This window comes from Canis lupus, chromosome 4, assembly GCF_011100685.1.
Source record: "Canis lupus familiaris isolate Mischka breed German Shepherd chromosome 4, alternate assembly UU_Cfam_GSD_1.0, whole genome shotgun sequence".
Taxonomy (NCBI): Eukaryota; Metazoa; Chordata; class Mammalia; order Carnivora; family Canidae; genus Canis; species Canis lupus.
The window spans coordinates 4,478,487-4,505,259 of NC_049225.1; the positions used below are offsets into that span (position 1 = coordinate 4,478,487).

General features: G+C 37.9%; 1 protein-coding gene across 6 annotated transcripts in view; it reads left to right on the plus strand.

Moving 5' to 3' along the window:
• Nucleotides 1-322: 322 nt before the first annotated feature.
• The window catches only part of LYST (lysosomal trafficking regulator), a 189,270-nt gene continuing 162,819 nt past the window's right edge, over nucleotides 323-26,773 (plus strand). For 4 of the 6 annotated variants that reach the window (XR_005357742.1, XM_038533839.1, XM_038533842.1 and 1 more), the window contains exons 1-2: nucleotides 323-391; nucleotides 23,688-23,775. The gene's annotated coding sequence lies outside the window, so the exon portion shown is untranslated. Of the gene's footprint in view, nucleotides 427-22,792; nucleotides 23,491-23,687; nucleotides 23,776-26,773 lie in introns of those variants that run through there. The other 2 variants (XM_038533840.1, XM_038533841.1) reach the window with 2 other exon arrangements.

Genomic DNA, 26,773 nt, shown 5'->3' on the forward strand with positions numbered 1-26,773 from the left:
GGGTCTGACATAACCAGCCTCGCAGGGCACAGACGGGGCGAAGACCGGAGGCAGGTCTGCCCCGAGCCTCCGTCGCGCCGGAGAAACGTCAGGGCCCCCGCCTTGAGGCCGGCCCGCCCCCCTCTCTTCCCCATTGGCTCGGCGGCTCCACGCGTCACGCCTGCGACGCCGACGCTGCCCTGCCTGCGAGGGGCGGGGCTCGGGACGGGGCTCGGGACGCGCGAGGCGGGGCCAGCGCGCACGCGCAGGCGAGCGGGACTGGGTCAGGACCGGGGAAGGGCGGGGGTGGTGTTCCCGGTTTCCTGGGTTACCTGAGGGGGCGGGGGTGGGGAGTTCGCGGCGGCGACGGGGGTGGCAGCTGCAGCGGCGACAACGACTCGGGATTCTCCCGGTGAGTAGAAGCGCGCGGCGGCAGCCACACAGCAGGTAAAAAAGGCGGCCGCCGGGCGCGGATGACGCCGGCCGAGGGCTTGGGGTCCCGGACACCGTCCCCGGCCTGGAGAGAGGGCGGATTGGGGGTGGCGGCCGCCGGCCGGAGCTGGGTGTCGCGGCCCCCGGGCTAAGGGCGCGGGGGGCTCGGCCCCGAGCCGGTCCTCGGGCGTCTCGTCCGGCTCCCGGTCTCCGAGATGTCTCCCCGCGGCGCCGGCAGCGTGTGACAGCGGCCGCGAGGCAGGCGGGAGCTCCCCGCGGCCCCTGGGGACCCTTGCGGCGGCCACCCGCCACCAACTTTATTTCCGCGCGCGCGGGGGCCGCGGGGCCGGGCCGGAGGTGCACGAGGCTGGCGACGCGGTGCTGCTAGCGCGGTCGTATTCATTGTCCTGTGCGGTGGCACTCGCTCCACCCCGGCCGGGCCCAGACTGGCAAGTCGACGCGGGAGCTGGCAGTTTCCGCGCCACCACCCTTGCAGTGGCTCCCGCGCTCCTGTCCCGCGGTGCTCGCCCATCTGTCCTCTCCCCCGCGTGCCTCCGTCTGCTGCTCGTCTCACGTCTGTGACACCCTCTGCGGGGCCAGAGGGGCCTCTGAGATAGCGGCCGTCTGTGCCGGGGCGTCATTAGAGCCTTCCTTGGCTGGGATGCCCCTTAGCCTCCGGGGGGACTACGGTGTTTGAAAAATAACCGGGAGACCTCCCGACACCACAGAGTGGAGGTCAACGGGTTGTTCGAGGTGGAGGGGGTCAGGGAGGAGGCTTTCAGAACCGCTCCCTAGCCTCAATTCTTATCGGGCTAAACAAAACGTTCCCTATGACGGCGCTTGGTACTTGAGGCTTGTTTGAAGCAGATAGAAAATACTAAGGGAGTTGCGTCTTGCCTTGAATACGTTGTTGTTGAGTACGGACCAGTGTTTCCTTGCACGTTGAATGCAGCTCGCGTTTTTCCTAGGGTTTATTTAACAGATTGATAGGACGAACTGAGTTGGGCTTTTCTTCCTGATGATTCTTGGCCGGTCTGCTGCTGCTTTAAACTTCCACACCCAGAAACCTTATGCTAATAAAGATGTTGACTCTGAGCTTTCATTTTATAGATATAGTTATTAATATGGGGTATTTGTTTTTAAGAGCTTTACGAGTAGTCAGCAACTTTTTTTCTGATATCTCTTTGCTGTCCTCCATGTTGTTACTGCTTAAAGGTTGGAGAAGAGGAGGGATTAGGAGAAAATGAGTTATTATATAATTTAACTGACATGAAAGCAGTTTGTAAATTATAAAATGATGTATGAATTTAGTAGATATTTATTGAGCATGTACTGTGTGCCAAACAGTTTTCTGAACAGATGAATATCCCCTCCTTCACAGAGCTTGCATTCTTGTGGGGGATCTCAGATAATAAAATATGTGCTATGTCATTTAGTGTCAAGGACTATAGAAGAAAAAGCAGGAAGGAGGGAGGATAGGGGGAGAGGGTTGCAATTTTAACTGGAGCTTAGAATTAACTAGAGGTTAGAGCCAGGAAAGACTTCTCAGAGAACATGGCATTTGAGCCCAAGACTAGGAGGAAGTGAGAAGGTAATCCATATCCCTCTCTAGAGGAAGAGTGTTCAAGCAGAGGGAAAGGCACTTACAAGAGCTTTAAGGCAGGAGTGTACTGGGTGTGTTTGAGGACAGCTCAAAGGCTGATTTGGCTGTGGGGGAGTGAGCAAAGTAAGAGTAGTAGAAATGGAGTGAGGTAAGTGGGAATGGTAAGACAGCTTGGGTGAGGCCTTGTAAGCCTTTGTACAGACTTGGTTTAATACTCTGAGTGAGAAGGGGAGTCATCCCTTTGAATAGAGAAGAAATATAACCAGACTTTTAAAAAGGATCATTCTGGTGGCTAGAGTGGAGAATTGACTGGGGCAGAGGGAGGGATTGGGCAGGAGCAGGGGCAGGGGCAGGGGCAGGGTTATCAACTCAGGGACTCTTGCCATAGCTGGGGCTAGAGATGATTATAATTGAGACCAGAGTAAAACTGGTGGAGTGGTTGATTTCTGGATGAATTGGGGGTATACTCAACAGGAGATTTATACCAGAATTTTTGTCGGAGCAAAAATGAAGATGAAGTAGACATATACTGAGATGAGGTTTATGAGATGAGCAATTTGATGGGGAGAGGGTTAGGGGGTGCTGAGAGGACAGTAAAATGAGACATTCAAGTAGAGATTATTAGTAGTAGATTCCAGTGATTTTTGTATTGAAGACATTACATTATTTTGACTTTATCAGGGGCTTAATATTTTCACCCATGAACTGCCAACTTTTTTTTCATACTCATTTTCTTTTTAGTTCTTTTGGACCAGCTTAATCATTGATTTCACCAAGTGCAGTTTTGTTTTTATTTGCTTGCACTCAGAGCATCTGTCTTTTAGTTTCAGTTGTAGAGAAAGCTGTATCACCCAGAATTTCAGAGTATCTTTGCAGTTTGTTCCTGTATTGAACACCTCCAATGATTTATCTTTTCCCAAGTTATGTTTGGATGGCTGGCTTAAGTTCAAGAATTTTTTTTTAAGCTTCAGAAATCTCGTTATCAAATGTGACTTCACTTGGCATTTGTGAAATTACAATGGAAATGACCTGTATTTTTAATACTTTATTAATGATTCAGTAATATAGAGGGATTATCCTAATTCTTTAGTTTCATTAAAAAATGGCTTGAAATAAATGGGCCATCACATGTTAAATGGAGATCTTTTCATCAAATTATGCAGTATGCGGAACAACAGAGTTTGGCCTGTAAAACTTGTATCAAAAATATGTATCAGGACCCTAGAATATAAGGTCTATCCCTTACATTAAGAACCCAGGTTATAAACTAACATTTTTTTAATGGATTTTCAACCTAAATATATTCTGAAAGTATATCTTAAAACTGTCAGATTAATAACTAGTTTTAAACTGATCTTGGAGTCATTGGGAACACTGTATTCTCTTAGATCCTACTTTCTTTTGCTATTGCTTCTCACCAGTATTTGTTCTTGTCTCTCTTAATACTCCTGGCCTTGATTTACAGTAATTGAGAGAGACCTGATACATTTAGAAACTCTGAATGCTTCTCAGGTCTAATGGTTGGGGGAAAATAAAAATCTTATTTAGTAATATGAAAAAGTAGGGATGCCTGGGTGGCTCAGTGGTTGAGCGTCTGCCTTCAGCTCAGGGTGTGATCCCGGAGTTCCGGGATTGAGTCCCACATCGGGCTCCCTGCATGGAGCCTGCTTCTCCCTCTGCCTGTGTCTCTGCCTCTCTCTCTCTCCCTGTGTCTCTCATGAATAAATAAATAAAATCTTTACAAAAAAAAAAAAAAAAGAAAAAGTAATGCTTAAAATGTGACCATCTTAATTAGCGAAGAAAGGAATTAAACAATTTTCCAGAAGGCTAGTCATTGTTCCATTCAAATGTGATTCCTTGAAATTGAAACTCAAAATGCATGAGGAAATAAGAGAACTGCTAGCCACTTTAAATGAGTGGAAGAAATAGATGAATGATAAGAGAGGGTATTGCACCTACTTAGAAATGTTTATATAACTAGAGCCACTCATCTTTATAAAGTAAAGAGGATAGAAGATTTTTGCCAGAAACCTGAATCACATATTTTAAATTTAAAAACAGAGTGGGGAGGGGGAAAGCTTAGAAACTGTACATTGAATGTCTTGATACTAAGTGATTCCTAGAAAAATTATAGGCCAGATTGCCAAGCAGATGCTTTATAATTTGTGATTAGAAAACAAGGCACTGATTATTAAGACCCAGAATTGCTTTTTTAAGAACACGTCATATTAGTCCCTTGCACACTTTGCCAAATATATGATAATATTAAATAATCTTTTTAAGCACCTTGCATCTTACAGAGTGCATTCCCATTATTTTATTTAACCCTCAGAACATCCCTGTGAAGTAGTGTCAGAGGAAGAGGACTCAACAGTAGGAGCCCTGGGAAGTCATGAAGGGGACAGATGTGGGAGATTTTAGAAAGGACTTACTTAGATACAAAGTTAAAGAAAGGGAAGAATCAAAGTGGGCTTTAAGGATTCTAGATTGTCTGACTGAGTGAATGGTAATGCTGGTAATTGATCATAAATTTGAAAATATAGGTGGAGGAACAGATTTGGAGATGTGAAATTCATCTATTCATATCAGTTTGGTGAAAATAGTTGTTTTCTTTGTCAGAACTGAGTCACATGTAATTAAACTTTTCAAAATATGTAGGTCAGCCTGGAACTCAGAAGAAGAGAAGTCTAAACCAAATGAAAAGTCTTCATTCATTCAGTAAACATATCCTTTCAAATTCTTTTGGTAAGGAAGAGAGGACAGTGGGTAGAAGCTTGAGCAGGGAAATGTGATTGGGGAAGGTTTGTTTTTCCTTAAGGATGAAAGAGTCAAGGAACTTTAGTGGACTGATGGAAAGGGTCCATTGAAGAAGAAAGAAAATTGAAGTCACAAGAGAAAGATGATCAGACATAACCTCAGAGGAACTGGAAGGGTTGGGAACAAGATCACAGGTGAAAGGGTTATTTTGGAGAAGAGCAGTGATGCACCTTCCTGTTTAAAAAAAGAAAAGGAAATAGACAGTGAATACTGATATAATATAGGTACATGTCCAGGATAACATCTCTTGTCTCCGTGGAGCCAGGTTATCTGCTGAAATTGAGAAGGAAGGGCGTGGGTTGGGGTATGTTTCATGGGAAAGGTTACTGTTGTGATTGGAAAAGGGGCTTGACTAGGGAACACTGACCTAATTGCTGAATAATGATAAACACCCTTGAAATCACAAATGAGGAAAGCAGCCAATCAGAATGGTTAAGCAGTACAGAAAGCATATAATTAGACTGAATCTAGATGGTGATCGGAAGTGAGGATATGATGTATAACTTGTGTTGGGGGATGGTATAAAGTCAAGAAACTGAGGGTGATAATGAGGTTGCTAATTGAAGGGCTGAACCAGAGGTATCCTGCTTGATTAATGAAGACAGCTAAGCCAAGATGGAGCTGATAAAAGTACAGAACAAAGAGGGTGAAGAATCTCAGTGAGTAAGCTGTAAGATTAATAGAAGTAAAGAAGTACTAGAGATGGAAAAATAGGCACAAGATGTGAGGTCCTAACTTTAAGATTCTGGAGTTGAAACAGTCATAGCTGACGATAAGGGCCAAAGTATGACCAATGATGGTTGGTAGCCGAAATTAATAGTGCTAATTACAATTGTAATATTAATAAAAACTACCGTTTATCAAATGCTGTATACTAGTCACTATAGTAAATGCTTTTTCTATAGTTATTATACATATTTTTCACAACCACCTACTAAACTATGCTTACCCTCTACAAAGTAGAGGTCATTGAAGAAAAGGAAATCAAAGAGCTCTGAATCCTAGTATGTTGGGATTATTTGTTCTTATAGATAATGAAGCTCCCAAATAATAGATCTTGTATGGAGTGGAAGATAAGAATTATATGACAAAGTTCTCAGTAAATGGAGATGAAAGACTCAAAGTCAGTAGTTGACAACTACAAATATAATATAGCCTTAAAATTGGATAAAAATGGGATAATAATGATGCATAGGCCACCTTAGGAACCAGGTGATAACCAGAATAATGCTGATCTGTCTTCCTGGCCTGGGATCTGGGTGTATATAGTGATTTATTAAGAGGAAGAGATGAAATGAACCTCTTGTGTAAAGGTAGAGGAGATAGGGCTGTTTAGCAATGGAACTAGGTTTCCTAAAGCTAGAGAGTAAAGAATCCAGGGAGGAAGGAAGACTCATCTAGTCGTGTGTGGAAAATCAGAAAGGGTGGGTGGGCAGGTAGGGTGATCATGTAATTTATTGACCAAACAGGTATTATTATGAAAATGGAAAGAATGTCTTTAATAGTTACTCTGGGACAGCATTCATAAATTAGGACTGTCGTAGGCAAATCAAGATGTTTAGTCATATCAGTGACAGGTAACTAGAGGAGCTGTCACCTTGGAAATGGGCTGTGGATGTTGAAAATGAATGAATTGAGCCCTAAACTAGAGGAATATGAATGGAACTTACCCAGGATTATTCTCTCTAGCCCTATAGCATTGCCCTGAAATGTTCTATGTACATTTTGTTCTGTAAGAGTCTGAAGATTTGAAAGAAGTTCTGGATTCATTTCTATATGAAGATTTGGAATCCATTAACATATAAGTGATACTAGAAACCTTAAAAGTGGATGAGATCACAAAAAAAAAAAAAAAAAAAAAACCCACAAAGAGAATGAGGAGGAGGAGGACAGAATCCAGAGACTCACCAACATGAAGAAGCTGGCAAAGAAGAATACAACTAGGGAGACTGAGAAGGAATGGTTAGAAGGAAAGCCACAAGAGATTTAGTATCCACAAATCCAGAAAGAAGAGAGAGATTCAAGAAATTAATCTCTCATGTGCCTTATGTTCCTCTGAGAGGTCAAATAAGATAAGGACTGGAATGTGTCCATTGGCAATTAGAGGGTTGTTAATCTTGGCCTGACTAGTTTTGGTAGAGAAGTGTGGGCAAAAGTCAGTCTGCAGTACACAGAGAGGTAAGGTGGAGACAGGAAGACTACTTTAAGTGAAGACTACGTTTGAGTAATCTTGAAAGAGGAAGGTGTTAACAGGATCTATATATCCTGTGTATAAATATATATATATATATATATCCTGTATATGTGTGTGTGTGTTTGTGTGTGTATGTGTGTGTGTGTGTATATACATACATATATGTATATATATTTCATTCATTCATTCATTTAAGGAAGGCAGTGAAGAAGCCAATGGAGACAAAGGGTTAAAAACTAGGAGGGAGCTGGATTTCTAACCAATGCCTTCTGGTAATGTCTAGTTAGTAATTTTGTTGTAATGGAAAGAGTGAAAGTAAGAGGAAGATACATTTTAAATTAAGTAAGACAAACTTTGTAATAACTACAACTCATCAGAAGCTGAAATAGGTAGAAAATGTTTATTGAAGAGAGAGAATTCCTAATCTGGTGAAATACTGAAAAGTGACATTTAGGTTATAGAATAACTCTAGGATTCTATTTTTTTCTCTACATTTTTTGAGGGAAGGAGGAATGTGCATATAAGGTTTATTAGTTCAGGATTCCTGATCCCATAACATTGATGCTTTTTAAATAACTTGTGTTAGTTTTTATCAAGTAGCTTTGACCAAAGTTTCTTTCTCTATATGCAACATTAACACATCTCAGGAACACTGCCAGCACATTTTAAAGCTTGAAAACTAAGAAGAGATAAAATCCATTTTCTCATTCTTCACATGGGGAATCAAAATCAAAGATCTAGGGATGCTTGATGTACAGATTGAGGCACAGAGCCTCAGTGAGACTCATTCTAGAATTGTATTTCCTACAACCGCTAGATTTTTATTCCAGCTACTTTCTTGTTGCTGAGACATCTTCTCTTTTTGTTCTTTGACTCTGACAGGTTGTAGAAGACAATCTTTTTAAATAAGTAAAATAGAGGTCCTAACGTATGGATTTATTGTGGTAGATGAACAAAACACTCTTAAGATTTTACTTGAAAATTGTAAAATGTTATAAATTATTTTTATTATTAGTGTAAATGAAGGGCTTGGAAAAATTGAACTTTCTTTTAAGGTGTCTCTTTTGCAAAGTCTCTTTTAAGAAATCTCTTCTCCCTGGCACCTGGGCACCTCAGTCATTTGAGCATCTGACTCTTGGTTTCTACTCAGGTCTTGATCTCAGAGTCCTGGGATTGCCCCTCCCCAGCCCCCACCCCCTGTAGGCCCTGAGCTGGCTTGTGTGCTCTCTCTCGCTCCCTCTCCTAAATGGGTAAAATCTTTATTTTTTTATTTTTAAAGATTTCATTTATTTATTCATGAGAGACACACACAGAGAGAGAGAGAGAGAGAGAGAGAGAGGTAGAGACATAGGCAGAGGGAGAAACAGGCTCCATGCAGGGAGTCTGATATGTAACTTGATCCCGGGATTCCGGGGTCACACCCTGAACTGAAGGCCAAAACTCAACTGCTGAGCCACCTAGGCATCCCTTGGGTAAAATATTTAAAAAAAATTTTTTTTAATTAAAAATAAAAATAATAAAAATAAAAATAAAAATAAAAATAAAAAAGAAGTCTCTCTTAAAAAACCGAAAAGAATATAGGCTTCCAGGCCAGAGAAATGTGGTTTTTAGGAACAGCTTATCTAACTTACTAGCAATCATTTTTTTTTAAAGATTTTATTTATTTACTCATGAGAGACACAGAGAAAGAGAGGCAAAGACACAGGGAGAGAGAGAAGCAGGCTCCATGTAGGGAGCCCGATGTGGGACTCAATCCCAGGTCTCCAGGATCACACCCTGGGCTGAAGGCAGCACTAAACTGCTGAGCCACCCGGGCTGCCCACTAGCAATCATTCTTGACTATCTCTGGATATTTCAACTGTCTAAAATCATAACAGTAATATTTCTCTTATATGGTACTTGTAAATATTAAGTTATATATAATTATATTTGATATATTATTTAAATATATATTATATGTCACGTTTTTGGACAATGCTTGAAGCCTAGTATACATTTGGTGAGAAATACTAATTTTCCTAACTCTTTTGAGGTTTTTATTTCTTTGACATATTATTTCTTATTTCTTATTTATTTATTTATTTCTGAAACAGAATTAACATAGTGTTATATTAGTTTCAGGTGTATGATATTATGATTAACAATTGAATATGCTACTCAGTGCTCATCAAGGGTATTTTTTAATAGAATTTAAAAAAAATTTTTTTTATTTATGATAGTCACAGAGAGAGAGAGAGGGGGGGGAGAGAGAGAGAGAGAGAGAGAGAGGCAGAGACACAAGCAGAGGGAGAAGCAGGGTCCATGCACCGGGAGCCCGACGTGGGATTCGATCCTGGGTCTCCAGGATCACGCCCTGGGCCAAAGGCAGGCGCTAAACCGCTGCGCCACCCAGGGATCCCTCATCAAGGGTATTTTTAAGTCCCTTTATCTATTTCATCCATTCCTCTACCTACCTCCCCTCTGGCAACCACCAGTTTGTTCTCTGTATTTTAGAGTCTGGGGTTTTTGTTTGTTTCTCTTTCTTTCTTTGTTCATTTATTTTGTTTCTTAAATCCCACATATGAGTGAAATCATAACATATTTCTCTTTCTTTTACTGACATATTTCACTTAGCGTTATACTCTCTAGCTCCATCCTTGTTGTTGCAAGTGACAAGATTTCATTCTTTTTGATGGCTGAGTAATATTCCATTGTATATACACCCCACATCTTCTTTATGCATTCATCCATCGATGGATTCTAGGGTTGTTTCCACATCTTAGCTATTGTACATAATGCTGCAATAACAGAAGTGCTTATATCTTTTTGATTAGTGTTTTTACTTTCTTTGGGTAAAGGGGTCTCATGGTAATTTTATTTTTAAATTTTTATTTTTTATTATTTTTTTTATTTTAAAATTTTTGAGGAACCTCCATATTGTTTTCCCTAGTTGCTGCACCAATTTGCATTCCCACCAACAATGCACCAGGGTTCCTTTCTTTCTACATCCTCACCAACACTTGTCATTTCTTACCTTTTTTATTCTAGCCATTCTACCAGGTATAAGGTGATATCTTATTGTGGTTTTGATTTGCATTTTTCTATGATTAACAATGTTGAGCATCTTTTCATGTGTCTGATGTCTGTTTGTATATCTTCTTTGGAAAAATGTGTATTCAAGTCCTCTGGCCATTTATTAATCATAATTTGTTTTTTGGTATTGGCTTATATAAATTCTTTATATATTTTGGATATTAACCTCTTATCAGATATATCATTTGCAAATATCTTCTGCCATTTGGCAGTTGCCTTTTCATTTTGTTAATGGTTTCCTTTGCTGGGGAGAAGCTTTATATTTTGACATAATCACAATAGTTTAATTTTGCTTTTGCTTTTTCTTGCCTTAAGAGATATAGCTAGGAAAATGTTTCAATGGCTGTTATTAGAGACATTACTCTCTGAGCTCTCTTCTAAGATTTTTATGGTTTCAAGTCTCATGTTTAGGTCTTCAATCCATTTGAGTTTATTTCTGTGTATAGTATAAGAAAGTGGTCCAGTACAGCCTGTTTCCCAGTGTATATTCTTGCCTCTTTTGTCACAGAGTAAATGGTCATATAAGCGTGGGTTTATTTCTGGGCTCTCTATTCTGTTCTGTTGATATGTTTCTGTTTTTGTGCCAGTACCATATTGTTTTGATTACCTCAGGTTTTTAGTATATATTGAAATCTGAGATTGTGACAGCTCTAGCTTTGTTCTTCTTTTTCATGATTGCTTTGCCCAACAGTAATTCATGTATCCCTGTGTGTGTGTGCGTGTGTGTGTGTAAAATGAAGTATTACTCAACCATAAAAAAAAAAGAATGAAATCTTGCTATTTGCAACAACATGGATGGAGCTAGAAAGCATTATGCCAAGTGAATTAAGTCAGTCAGGAAAAGGCAAATACCATATGATTTCACTCATATGTAGAATTTAAGAAACAAACGAGCAGAGGGAAAAAAAGAGAAAAGAGACAAACCACGAAACAGATTCTTAACTATAGAGAACAAACTGATGGTCACCAGAGGGAAGGTGGGCAGGGGTTGAGTAAAATAGGTGATGGGGATTGAGGAGGGCACTTGTCATAATGAGTACTGGGTGATGTATGGAAGTACTGAATCATTATGTTGTACACCTGAAACTAATATAAGACTGTATGTTAACTATAGAATTAAAAAATTTTTAAATACTAAAAAAAAAAAAAAAAGATTGCTTTGGCTATTCAGGATCTTTAATGGTTCCATATAAATTTTAGTATTATTTGTCAATAGTTTTGTGAAAAATGTTATTTTTTCTCTACTTTTAAGCCTGGTTTTTGGCATGTTTAACCATGTCCCACCCCCACGATTGTTGTTGGGATGGATTTGCTAGTTTTTTTAGGAATTTGTTCTTGTGCTTAACTGTTTCAAAGTTAAATGTGTCTTTGCTTATTGGAAATATATTTTCATTATTAAGTATTTAAATTTTTTGTTGTAGCATTTGTTTTTTGGCCAAATTTGTTTTTAGCAATTTATTTAGCATAAGTGAAATCAATTCTATATGTTCATTTGAGTATTATGAACGTTAAAAAATGTTTTTAAATTTTTTTATTGGTTCAACATCATTTATTATGTCAGCAGAGCTTTGGCATAGGAATGTAGATTGTTGTTTTAAAATCTCGTCCATATTTTATATACACAAATGCACATATGCATACATATAGCTCAAATGTGTCACATATTCACAAAATAATGAGGTTTAAAAATGAATTTTGAAAATGAAATTGTATTTTCTTACATTTGAGTATTATGAACTTTTAAAGAACAATAATAGGATATTAATTTTTTTCCTTTCTCATCAGTCTTTAAGATTGCTCTGATAAAAATGTGATTTGCTACAATAGAATTCTTGTTAGCTCTGTAGTTCACTTGTCTGAGCTCCTTGGATGGAAGAATAATAATCATAATTGCATATATATTATTCCAACAGAGTAATTATTATACTGAGTTTGGATGAGTATGAAATTAAAACAATGATAAGAATGATTTCCTCTTTTATTATATTAATATGGCTTATTTGAAAAGGCAACAAAACATTTATCAGTTCATAAAATGCATTCATTGTTACTGCTTCTGGGTATTGATTCATTGAAGTGCATAGTTCAGTGTATCCTGGCCAATGGCAAAAGGAGGTTTTACTGGTGTAACTTGTAGAACAGCTGCTTATACCTATCAACTTGCTCTTATGCTACTTTTTAATATTTGCTTGTCTAGACTTTATTAGATCTTTAATGCATTATAGCTCAGAGTTGATTAAAGATTAAAACCCTTTACTGTTTTCTGGATTTCCTCTTTGGTAATGTTTCCAAAGATGGTAATGCTGGTTACTGTTCTTGTGATTTTTTTCTGTTAGCCTTATTTCAGTATTTTGGAGAATATTTCTGGAGTCATGTATTCCATACAGCTGAAACATATTTATTTTCTCTACACTTGACTTCTAAAAATACAGAATCCCGGTAAGGTAGTTTTGACAAAACTTGATTATGCATAATTTAAGGAAACATTTAGAATGTATAATTTTTTACAAGGTTTTACTTATTTATTTTAGAGAGAGAGAGTAGAGGAGGGGGCAGAGGGAGAGGGAGAAAATCTCAAGCAGACCCTGCACTGAGTGGAGCCTGGCAGGGCTTGATCTCAGTACCCTGATATCATGACTTGAGCCGAAACCAAGAGTTGGGTGCCTAACTGACTGAGCAACCCAGGTGCCCCTAGAATGTGTAATTTTAATCTTAGTTGAACTTTGATGTTTACTGTTACTATATTACTATTTGCTGAATGCTGCACTATCATGAAAGTTCACAGCCTAAAAGATATTTAGAGATCTAGTTTTGTTTTTGTTTTAATGTGTTTAAGAAGAATGGGACACAGAAAGGTTAAGCATTTTGCCTGAGATCCTAAGAAGTGTCTGAGGCAAAATAAAAAACCAAAAGTCTCGACTTTTAGTGTAGTATTCTTTCTACTATGCCACTAACCTATTGAACATTTTAATACATTTTAAGAAACTAATCTCATAGCCAAAACCTTATACACTATGGAAAGTGATGATGGCTGGTTTCCAGTATGTAATTAATTTATACCTTTAGCCCTTTGTCTTTACATGTGTCTAAGTTTATACCTTGGTGGTAGAAACTAAATTGTGATGATACTCAATGAAGTAGAAAAAAAAAGTGTAGGTTGAATCTGAAATGCATTTGCTTAATATATATTACTTTTCTGTTTTTGTTCTCTATCGCTCTCATTCCCTATTCCCTTGTCTCCTACTATCTATCCATCTTCATGGATGGTTAAAGAGCAGTAGATTAAGCAGCTAGATCTGAATTTGATCTCACTATTAATTTTTCTTGATGTAAAATGTTTTATAGCAAAAAAAATTTTTTTATAGCAGTAAACACATTTGTCTGTACTTGACTGCCTCAACTAAATGATTTTTAGAAGGGAAGCTAATTTTCACTGTGCCTATAATTTTCTAGCTAATTTTCACTGTGTCTTCTTATTCTATGAAGGAATAAGAGGAAACTCTTGCTATATACACTTATGTGGTGTCTTTAAAGCTTGTACATATCTGTTCAGTATTTCTGAAACTTATTTTGCAGAATCTTTTACCTTATACAGAATATTTATTAAAAACTACTGATCATTATGGTGTTGCTATATAAATTATTTTTATTTTTTTCATTTCACATGGAGGATAAGACACCAAGCTGTGTTTTTAGTGTCTCTTTAGGAGGTATAGAAAACCATTATTTATAGAATTGATTTTAAAGAACTTCTAAACTGTATATTCTGATTATAATCTCTTTTTTAAAAAAAGATTTTATTTACTTGAGAGAGAGAGAGAGAGACAGAGTGATAGAGAGCACAAGTAGGGAGGAGAGGAGAAGCCGACTCCCCGCTGAGCAGGGAGCCATCCACAAGTGGGGCTTCTGGGATCATGACCTGAGCCAAAGGCAGATGCTTTTATAGTCCTTATAGGAAGAATAAACATCCAAGATTTTATTGCTTAAGTTTTTTGTTTTTAATCTAAAATTTTTTGGTGAAGTTTTTATGTATTTCTGTAGTGTTTTCCTTAGCACCTTAAATGCTTGCTAAGGAACAGAAAAAGGCTTTTGTAAATGTGGCTATTTATTTCTCAGAGGTTTAGCTGCAGGAAGATTTCCTGCAGGAATTTGAATATTAGAGTGTTTTCTATCAAAGTTAGCATTAAGTGGATTGGTGTTGATTTTTTGAGCTCTTACTTTTGTGGCACTGTGTTAGGCAAAACAGTTTTGTTTTGTTTTGTTTTAATAAAGGAGACCCAATTCTGCCTTGCCACACGTGGCTGGGCCAGCTTTGTCAAATGAGGAGCCATGATGACTTCTCTGTAGGCCAGTCACAGGTGTCCAGGCAGGCAAGATGGAGAGTGGTAACCAAGATGTGAGCTTAGGGAAGGGAAGGGAAGCAGGTGGTATTGTTTGTCAATCCTCGAAATATGGAAAAAACAGTATGTTCACTTTTCTGGGGCCACTGCTTTCTTAGATTTCCACCCTTTGCCCCCAAACCACTGCCCTCTTTATTGTATTATTTTCTTTATAGCCCATACAATTCTACATAAATTGAAAATATTTCATTCAGCACATTTTTGTACTTTAACTTAGCCTAAAGGCATAATACCAAATAAAAGTAAGAACAGTTCAATTGTTCCCCATCCCCCATGTTTACTGGTTAAGGATTATTATAGCCCTACATTTTTAATATGGAACATCTACATCAGAGCCAACTTCTACCCCTCTTTTGTTGTAATTCCAGTTAGAACTGAAGGTATTACTTCTTGTTAAAATGTAAATACTTCTTTCTAGGAGGAGCAGAGTTTTTTGTTTTCTGTTTTGTCTTTGTTTGCTTACTTCTTGATATAAATGAGAAATGTGGAAACACATAGAGAAAGATAACATGAAGCTATAGAATACCCTGAGAAGTTTGGGGTGGAGGGATATTTGCCTGGAGGAGTGAAACAGCATAGGACAGAGAGGCAGGATTACTAAGTTGCACTTAGTGCAACAAGCGAAAGTTTGTAGAGAGGTTTTTTTTTTTTTTAATTTTTATTTATTTATTCATGAGAGACACAGAGAGAGGCAGAGACATAGGCAGAGGGAGAAGCAGGCTCAATGTGGGACTCAATCCCAGGACCCAAGGATCACACCCTGAGCCAAAGGCAGACTCTTAACTGCTGAACCACCCAGGCGTCCCTATAGAGGTTTTTTTTTTTTTTTTTTTTTTAATTTTTATTTATTTATGATAGTCACAGAGAGAGAGAGAGAGAGAGAGAGAGAGAGGCAGAGACACAGGCAGAGGGAGAAGCAGGCTCCATGCACCGGGAGCCTGACGTGGGATTCGATCCCGGGTCTCCAGGATCGCATCGCGTCCTGGGCCAAAGGCAGGCGCCAAACCGCTGCGCCACCCAGGGATCCCCCTATAGAGGTTTTTGAAGCTTGTTTCCAGGTGAACACATTGCAATCTAGTAGACTTCAGTAAAGGTTCTGGGTAACATTTAGAGATAGTATTTAGTGTTAAGGAAACTTCTTTGTCCATTGTCTAATTTTTAATTGACCTAACAGAAGAAAGGCTGTGTCTTCTAAACTTGGCTATTTTAGTTCTAGTTAATTAGCTCTAAAAATATCCTGTAACTCCTAAGACAACTGTTGTGGGACCTAACCATGGGACCATGGACCTGTGGGCTTCAGTTTTTGTCACCTGTAGAATGTAGGGTTGGAGAGTATGATGTCTAAAGTTTCTGCCATTGTGAGAATGTATGATTCTAACATTGATACCTTTATTTATGTTACTCATGAAGTGGCATAGTGTTATCATTGTTTTTCTCTAAGGGTTTTTAATTTTTAGTGATGTGTTGCAAAGAATATATGAGATCTTTGGGAAAGTTCATTAATCAGTCTATATTCCATATATACTGAACTCTGGAGAAGATGGGATTTAGCATAATAAGTAGTCCATAATGACCAACCCTTATTTTCAAGAAGGCTGCTTTAAATCACCACAGGTTCTGATTCAAAAGAATTCATTGAATATTTATTATTCTGTGTAGTATTGTGTTTGATCCTCACAATAATCCTGCAGTTGATAGTGGTCTCCTCTTTTTTGGTACATAATACATTTCTAAAACATATTTTTCCAGTGGTAATTTCTCTAATATTATTTTAATTAAGAAATTTAGATGTAAGTACCTAATATTATTTTTTAAATGAATTTATCAGGATTTTGGACACTTGGTGAAAGTTAGGAAATGAGCCCTTCAGATAACTATCATTTTATGAAGAAAATGTATGATTTCTAATTAGGCTATAAGAGTAAATAGTTCATTATTATTAACTTTCTCATTGTCTTTCCTCTTCTCCTTTTCTTTAGAAGTCACAAGACAGGGAAAAGACAAAATATACAGGTACTCCCTACTTTTATTTTCAGAGCTTCCTTGGAAACTATGTAGTCATAAAGCCAAACATTGACATTTCCATACTGCTCTGGGGGAAGGTTGTAATGATCTCTTTCTTCCTCCAGATGGCACTCTCTGCTGTCACCTAGTGCTGAGCACTTCAAAGGAACTATATTTACCAAGAATGTTTACTAATGTTATATAATCTTTGAAGATCCACATAGTAACTCTGTGGGATAGATGTTTCATGGAAAAGGAAGCCAGACATCACATAGCTTTGTGTGGCGGCTAGTAATTGCTACATTCGCACTCTTCTGCCTTTATTTTCACCACTGTCACAATGCTGCCTGTTTGACTATTCACAACAGATTCAAAACTTAGAAAAAGAGAATGAATAAATATATTAGTGAATATTTATTGAAATATTTATTGAATAAGTAATAAATTTTGGTTGAATTTATGAATGAATGAGTGAGTGACTTGATAGTTCTTGGGGAGGAAACCTGGTGACATAGGGAGTCCCTCCCTTTTTTATTTTAAGATTTTATTTATTTAAGAGAGAGAGAGAGAGAGCATAAGCAGGGGGAGGGGAAGACAGAGAGGGAGAAGCAGGCTTCCTACTGAGCAGGGAGCCTGATGCCTGAAGCTTTATCTTAGGACCCTGGGATCATGACCTGAGCCAAAGGCAGAAGCTTAACCTACTGAGCCACCCAGGCAACCCCGTAGGGAGCCCTCTTTGTTGTGTTGTTGAGCTTGAGATTTTATTTTCAATGGTCAATGTAATGTTATTGGTAGCACTGATTAAGACACAGAAATGACAAGGTATTTAAAAATGCCTAAAACTGGAAAATATATGAAGGGATGACTTGGCATAGGGGGAGAGTGTAGTAGTTTTATACTGTGTGTATAAAATAACTATGTCAAAATCCACAAGACTAAGGGTGATAGCTTAATTGTGTGCTCCTTTGGATAATAGGTTGTGGCAATTAATCACAGAATCAGAATAGAGCTAAGATACATAGTCAACTATCCAAATGTCTGTGGGGAGTCTTACTCAGTAAAAGCAGTGCTGCTATTGACTAATTTTATTGACCATTTCATTTTACAAAGGTTAAGGAAATAAGGAGGGGAGCTGATAACTCTGAGACTAAATTTGACTATGAGGGCTTAATTAGACAAGTGAACATAATGGGAATCCTGAGAGAAAACCATATCATTCATTTAACAAATTCAAAAAATAGTTGTGCCACATCCTCTTTCAGAAGAAATCTAAAAATTCTAATATCCTTCATTTCCTCATGGTTTTTTCTTTTTAATATTCCCTCATTTTTATTCTTCAGTCTCAGAGAGATTGATTGCCTGCCTGTATTTCAACTTGTATATCAACATCTGCCTAGCCTATTTCTCTTTCCTAGCCAATTTGTATCCTAGTTTTGACCATATGGATTGTTCTCTCACTTGTACCTTAATTCTCTTTCACTTAAACTTCTTCCTCCCACCAAAACTCCCATTTTTACATCAGTGATACAATCTGCCTTATCTACTAGATCCAAGCAGCTGAGCCCTGCTGGAGAATCTCAAACATCTGAGAAGAGTTATACTATCTGAAATTCATGGCTTTCAACCTCTGCTGAGCTCTCAGGCCACCAGGGGGTCCTTTTATTTATCCTTGGTCACTACTCTCTCCATCATTTTCCTGCTTCTCATTTTGCATTTTTTTTTAAATTTTTTTTTATTTTTTTTTTCATTTTGCATTTTGATACCAAATGTATCATAATTCTGTCAGGGGCTTGACTTGAGCTTCTCTTTGTGTCTGTATGCTTTTCTTCTCCCCTTTTCTCTCTTCCTTTGTATTTTCAGCTTTTACTGAAATATCACATCCTTCATGAAGCTTCCCTGACCACTCAGGTTGGATTCAGTGTCCCTTATCAGTACACAACACCTGTGTATTGGTTTGCTTTTGCCACCATAATGGAACCTTCTTGAGGCAGAGACTAAAATTATTTTCACATTTTGTATTCTTAGTTCCTAAAACAGAGTGAGTGTTTTAGTAAATGGTAGTTAAATGAATAAATAAGAAACAGGAAGAGGAATGTGGAGGAAACCTGGAATATAGAGAATTAGAAAGACAGAGTTCCTAAATCTTAAAATAAGGGTAGATAGGATGCCATGCATATAGTCTCCAGAAGGGAAAGTGCAGATAAGATGGCCATAGGTAGAGTTTTATTGAACAGTTGGAAATAGTATGTGAAGAAAAGAGTGAGGCAATGTGTCCAGTTGAACTCATATTTTAAAATAATATGTGCAGAAGAAGGAAAGAAGGACATGGAACAAAAATATATAGATGTACATACAGATATCTCATATAAAAGAGGAATACACCCAAAGAGAATAATGAGCCAAGGTTTTGAAAAAGGTTAAGGCTGACCGTTTACAACTTATATAGAGAGATGAAAACAGCAAGCAAATAATAGATTTTTGTTTTTAACAAACTGGACCCCAGATGGTAGCCACACTTGTGGTGAGTATGGCTTAGTATAGAGAAGTTGAATCACTATGTTTTACATCTGAAACTAATGTAACATTGTGTGTCAACTATACTCAAATTTAAAAATTAAAAAAAAAAACCTGACCCTATAATTGGATACAGAGTAAATGAAACTTCCCAGCTTCTGTATTGTTTCCAACTTCTCTGACATGAAGAATGATCTCCACACAAATTAATAAAGCTACATGTAAGAATAATAATAGAAAATTTAAGCCCACGCACAATTAGAGAGGAAATTGTACCAGAACCTCTGGCTGCTCTAAATGTGTTCACACCTCAGGTTCAGATTCTGTGAAAATGTGTTAATGTCGTTGATGAGGTGGTAATCTTTGAGCAACTCTGGGGAATTTGAACGCTACCGGAAGACGTGGAGAACTAAAGTTCCAAAAAATTATAAAAGAACAACATAGATCCCATAGACTTTAGTGAGCTTGATGTTACTTCCACAAAAGATTCTAGAGATCGATTTAAAAGATTCTCAAATATTTACAGAAGGGAAAGATGAGCAGTAAGAGTTACAAGAGTTTTGTTTTGTTTTATTTTTTCATTTTTATTTTTTTTAATAAATTAATTTTTTATTGGTGCTCAATTTACTAACATACAGAATAACACCAGTGCTCATCCCGTCAAGTGTCCCCCTCAGTGCCCGTCACCCACTCACCCCCACCCTCTCCCCTTCCACCAGTTACAAGAGTTTTGTAAAAATAATTCATTCCAGATAACCCAGTTTCCACCTTTGGCGGGGACACTGCATGCACAGATGGGGAGAATGCTGTGTCTCTAATATATCTAGACATCTATTTGACATCATCCATTCTGTCATTCCATGCTTACGGACATGTTGGGAATTGGACTGTAGTACAGGTCCAGGGATTGAACAGCTGAAACTCAATCTCAATTACTAATGGCAGCCTCCTGGGAAGTCTCTTCCAGGTAGCTGTTTTTGACCCTGTTCCACTCATCAGTTAACACCGCCTCCTACTCCTTACTCTCCCCCTGGCAACCTTGCATTTATTTCACCAAGAAAAGAGATGCACCCAAATCTTGGTCCAAATCTTGGTCCATCTACAGCCAGATATACTGACCTTCCTGTGTGTGTGCTTATGTGTTCTGTCATCCTTTCTGTTCCATTACATGAACTGTGAGTGTTCCTAGTACTCGTGCATTACATCCTCTTCCTACTGCCTGCTCACTGCTCCTGCAGTTACCTCCTCTCGTTCTAGTTTTTCATCTATTTTCCTTTCTCCATTGGAGAAAGATGTTATATAAACATGCTATAATAGTAGCTTACAAATATGCTATAACATCACTTATAAAAAGAAAAAGAAAAAGAAAAAACGCACCACCTCCCCCATCCCATGTTCTCTTCAGCTACCCCCACCTCCTTGCCACCCTTTATGGCAGAACAACTTCCCAAAAGAGTTGTCTTAAGCTCCTTGCCTCCGCTTCCTCATCCCCTTTGCCACTCCACTGAGACTACTCTTTGACAATGTTGTCAGTAACTTCCCTGTTGCTAAATCCAGTGGTGGGTTCCCAGTCTTTATCTTACTCAACCTTTCTGCCATATTTGACACAGTTGGTCAGTCTTAACTGTTTCAAGATTTTTTTACCGGGCTTTTGGGAGGCACCAATTTTCTGATTTTTCTCCTGCCTACTTGCTGCTCCTTCTCTGTCTCCTGTACTGGATCTTCCCCCTCCCTCTTACTCAGGATGGCTAACCCCAGGGCTCAGTCCTAGAGTCTCTTCTCAGCTTCATTTGCATGCATTCTATAGGTTTCCACTGATCAGTACAGTAGCCACTAGCCACAGCCCTGTCATTGTAGAAAGTTCTGTTGGACAGTACTGCTCTGGGTTATTTCATCCACCTAGTCCTGTTAAAATACATCTAGATACTGATAACTCTCAAATTGATTCACCAGTTCCAGCCTCCCCGCCTGAACTCCAGTTTGGCTCATCCAGGTATTTACTGCATGTCCTTTGCTTGGTTTCCACACTACCTGTCAAAGTTACCATAGCTAACATTGAACTTGATTTTCCCTCTCATCCTGCTCCCTCTGTCAGTCTTGTCTGTCACTAAACAGCACTGCTCTTCACACAGGCTTAAAAAACCTTATGGATTCTCTGGGGTGGGAGGCCATTCTTAGGGAGAAACAGTTCCGGTGGGGGACACTTCTATTTAATCTTTCCAATCTTACTTCAGAACCTGGCCAGTGTGAATGAGTGTCTTTTCTCACTCTGTAATACTCTTTAACTTCTTTTGCACTCAATATCATAAACTAATCTCAAAGCCTTGGAACACTTTTCCCAGATGCTCATGTGACCCATTTTCATACTTCATTCAGGTTTCTGCTCAGATACCTCCTCTTTAGAATCCTTGTCACCCTATCTGAAGTAGCATTCCTGTCACTCTGTATCCTTATTCTGTTTTATTTTTTATAGCATGTAGCACTGCCTGACATTACAATATGTTTGTTTTTCATCTGTCTCTACCTCACTGGAATCCATAAGGGTAGGGATTTTGTTTTTGCTCTATTCCCAGTGCCAAAAATAGTAGCCGGTAGCTAGATAATAGATAGTAGCTAGATAATAAATATTCAATAAATGTTTTTTGAATTAAATGCCATATTAATGAAATTTCTGATGAAATAAAACTAAGAGGTGTAGCTAACACACTCTCAGCTTTTTGCTTTTTGTTTTGGCCATTCCTATGTTATACTTTACTGGTCACTGTATTAGAAAAACTTATTATTTTCCTGAGATTGTTTATATGATTATTTTATTTGTATGATCATTTATTATTATGCTTTTCATTTATTTTAAGAACACAAAAATTCTTGTAATATTGCGAGTAAGTTTTATTTATTATGACATTATAATAGTTGCACTGGAAGTTGAATATGATAATGATGATTTTTAAATTTAGCATTTTAGCTATAAAATAGAAAAAGTAATAAGACAGGGTCCCTGTTCTTAAGGAATTCATGACATAGGGTTAGAGAAGACAGTCATAAGTAACTATAGGGTGTTTATGTAGTTTAGAAACAGAGACAAATACATATAATGCCCCAAGGACATCTTCAGTCTGTTTTTTTAAACTATATTTGCAAACTTCATGGATACCCAGCATAATACAGGTTGATAAAAGTTGGAATGTAGCTCTGTTTATCAAGGGTGGTGGCAGTATAAAGGAGGTCAGAACTGACTGTGCTGGCTGATAGAATTACAATCTTGGATAGAGTGAAACTCCATGGACATCTAAGCTGGGCTATGCAAAATACAGATAAAGAAGCCATCCTGGTTTAAAAGCATTAGGTAAATCCCGCTGCATACCCTAGAAATGTCCCCTGATAACAGAGAAAAACAGTTGGATCCAGTTGTCTGTCAGCTTCCACTTGTAATGACCATGCTGGAATGAATCACTGTAGCATTTCAAGGTGGACAGCTGTACCTCTGGTAGTCCAAATTAGAGGGTGTTAGGAGTCACAGCAATTAGTCAAATACCATCTTTATGCTCATAATTTGGTTGATAGTTTCCCCTTCTGTCCTTCTAGACTTGAAAATATATGGTTGATTTTTATTAGCTGAGGATGCAGCAGGAGCAGGTTTGGAGAGTATATTGAGACTTCATTCTTTTTTCATTTGGTTGGGCAGCAGAAGCACTGGCTGACGGTGCTTGGAGTGGGGTAAGAGGACTGAAATCTAGCCTGGGCTTGGATAGTTGTGTGCCCAATGGAGCTGCTAGTCTGGGGAGAGATGTTTTTCTTGCATCACGAAAAGCCTTGTGTGGTCTTAACAGCAGCTAATCCCATTTCCTGCCTCCTTTATCCTGAAGTGCCCAGAATAATGTGGTACAAGTACTATTTACCAAGCTGAAGGGAATTCAAGAAAGTTCTCTAGACTTGGGCATTTTGAAGGAATCAAAGATAATGCTGATTTAAAAACTTGTTTTGAAATAAACATTCATGGCTGCCTTGTATTTGTAATAAGGAAATATTTTCTATGCCTCTGCTTAGTCACAACTACAGAGAAGGGGAAAACAGGTAACTCAACAGAAGCATTTGTTGCTAGCCCAGAAGTAGGAATTTATCCTTTAGTATTCAGAAATAGCCTTCATTGTATTGTACACAAAAGGTTAATTCATTTTTAAAACTTCAACAAGGATATGAAATTTGGTGGTAGTTTATTCATTGTTTGGTTTTAGTATTTTTCTGAGTTTTCCTATATCCTCAAATACCTTTCACTTTTACAGGAGAGTAATGACTTGGCTACCCAAGTGTGTAGGTGGTATTCCACTGCCTCCAGGATTCAGTGTTAAGGAGACTGTTAACTGGTCTGATTCTCCTTTCTTTATAGTTAACTGGTGATTTACCTGGAGGTTGTAAGGAGTTGGGAGGAGAGGAGGAATAGGTTTGCTGTGATCAAGCTGCCTCGTTCAGATCAAGTATGTTCCAACACTTCCTGTCTCAAGATTCCATTCTTGGAGCAATAGAAATTTCTTAGTGTGTCCTTGAGGTTCAAAAACTTAGTTGGCTTCTCTTACATGAAATATGAAGACTGGCCATAAGTTTTTGTGTCAGAACTTTATTAAAATTATTTGTTTCACTGTTGCCATTAATATATTTTTCTATTTTTAAATAGGTGAAGCTTTATTCTAAGAATATTTATTTCATCTGATTCATGAGCTCAAATTATAAAGACTCAATGTTACAAAAGTGTTGAGAGATTGGTAAGTATTTAATGTAATAGATTTAAGCAGTCAAAATACTTGTTTCAGTCTAATCCTTTGAAACTATATAATTATGTAACATAATTAAAACCCAAAGTACAAACAACTAAACTTTCCATTAGTAGAGATGGATATGTAAATGTGGCATATTCATACAATGGCATATTACATAATGGTTTAAAGAAACAAACATTATGTTGAGATGAAAAATAAAGTTATAAAAGGATACATATAGCATACTATTTATATACATTTTTAAAATAGTTAAAACAACACAATATTTTTATGACTATAAACAAAAAATTATAAAAACATGTATAGAAATGATAAACACCAACTAAAGAGAAGAAGTGGGGTGGGGTGTGGCTTTCCTGTACTGTAAGGTTTGATTTCTTTGCACACACACACATACACACTCTCTCTCTCTCTCTCTCTCTCTCAGATCTGAACACAGCATAATGTTAAGACTTGCCAAATCTGAGTATTGGCTATAACTTCATGTTAAACATTCTTTGTACTTTTCTGAATATTTGAAATATTTTTTAAAATCTTTAAAAAATACTATACAATCATCTTTTCAGTTGACATTCAAAGTGGCTGAAAGGCATTCAGTGAAATTCAACATTACTATTAGATGAGCAGGAAAAAAATGAATATTTTCTTAATGTGCAAGGCAAAAGTATCCCCCTCACCCCTACCAATGTTGTTCTGTTAGTGCTAATAGTTAGAAGAGTGGAAAGTGTGTGAATATTGGAAGTGTGTGGATAATAAAATTTTCGTTATTTGTAGATGATAGGGTTTTATATCTGGAAATTTCAAAAAAATGAGATTTCAGTAAGGAGCTTGGATATATGCTTACTATATCAAAATAAACCTACTACTTATTTGCCTCCTACATACCAGCTTTCTATCCTAATTTGATTATATAATGGAAACAAAATCCCATTCAAAATAACAGCAAAAACTACAAAACACTCTGGGGGAAACCTAACAAGAAATGTGTAAAACTTATTATATGAAGTAACAGTTTCTACCACAAGGACATAGAGGATAAATGTGCAAGTAGTGTAAGGATGTTCTTTGCAGTTCTGTTTATGATAACAAAAACTAGAAATAGCCTAAATATTCAATGAGAGATTGGCTGCATAGTTAATAGTACATCTATATAATGAAAAACATGTTATATATACATGCAGCAGGACACCAGGAAGGTAGCAAAAAGAGTAAGAGAGAGCTCATGTGAAAAGATTTCCAAAATAGCTATATGAATCAAAACAGGTAATAGATCATTTATATATATAATACCCTATTTATTTGTGTAACTGTGTCTGTGTCTTATGTACATTTAAAAATCAGGAATAACATATATTTCTGCATATTTTATAATATTTTATGCCAACCTGGCATCTGGTGCTTTTAGGAAGTGGGATTGAAATGATTTCCTCAGTAATTGTCATGCCTAAATATTCATGTTAATTTTCATTATTTTAATTTCTGGAAAATAGGCACTAATTATAAGCACAATTTTTAAGTTTCTCACGTCTTTAATATTGCTAAAGTTGCAGTGTGCCTTGTAATGAATGTTGTCTAGTTAGCACTGGCAGCAGGCTGCCCTCGGTAAGGGAGCTGTTGTTCCTCATGAGGGGACTTGGTCATGGCTGTTCATATCAGCATTTCAGTTGAGTTATATGCATCATAGGGACTATACCTGATGAGTTTTAAATGTTTCCAAGTTTAAACTATTTCCAGTTTGGGAAACTTCCTGCTGATCTGTCTGGTAAGATCAGGAAAGTTCCAGCATCAAAACTTACAGAATGATGGCAGTATCTTTGGAAGAAATCCCAGGAACAGTAATAGTGTAGCACTCTTAAAAAATGGTGCATGGTGGGTGGGTCTTAATGGCCTACAAGATAATATTGTATGAAACATTCTAAGTGATAAGAAGGTATTGTGTTATACTTTAACTGGCAGTTATTTGTTTTTTTTTTTTTAATTTTTATTTATTTATGATAGTCACAGAGAGAGAGAGAGAGGCAGAGACACAGGCAGAGGGAGAAGCAGGCTCCATGCACCAGGAGCCCGATGTGGGATTCGATCCCGGGTCTCCAGGATCGTGCCCTGAGCCAAAGGCAGGCGCCAAACCGCTGCGCCACCCAGGGATCCCAGCAGTTATTTGTTTTAATGGTACACTAAATAATTATGTACCTTAAAATCAGTGACAAATTAGGTGAAATAAGTAAATAAAATTGGATAACAATAGCTTGAATATAAATAAGTTTATATATTATGTAAATATTATAATATATACTTAGTTTTATTGTAATTTTAAATTATTTGATTTATTGAACAATTTTACCTTATGAAAACTTTACAAAGGGCCAATATTTATATAAGAGAGGATATTGCTACATTTTGGGATAATGAGTAATGTAACTTTTATTTTTTATGTTTTTTCCTAGTGATCCAACAGTATTAAAAGTAATGATCTTTGTTATGTTACAGAGGGGATTGTTATGGTAATAATACCTAGCATTCTGATGAAATCCAGGTCTAAACCATCAGGTCCAAGAATGAATAGGAACAAAAGTAGTATTAGAAATTTCTTTCGTCTCTCCCTTTCATGTTTATCTGCTTCCCTTTGCATCCTAGTGGTTCATTTTCACCCAGTTGGCTTTTGAGTCTTAACTACCTCATAATGACTACGAAGGCCATCTCTCTAGTGACTTTTTGGCTCATCAACTATGTCCCTTAATTCAAATTCCCATGAAGCACAAAGAGCCTGATTGGCCAGATGCCTCTTTGCAAGCTGCATCATACAAGTCACATCTGGCAGCCAGATGTTTGTTGTCTGCTCCTAAATCAGGTGTGCTTCAGTTGATTAGGGCTCAGAGGCTGACCTTGCTCCCTGGCAATAGGCACAGTCCTATGGTCCACTGCCTTCTCAGCAGGGGGGAGGAAGTAGCACCCCCCTCGCCAAAGTGGATGAAGAAAGACTGAC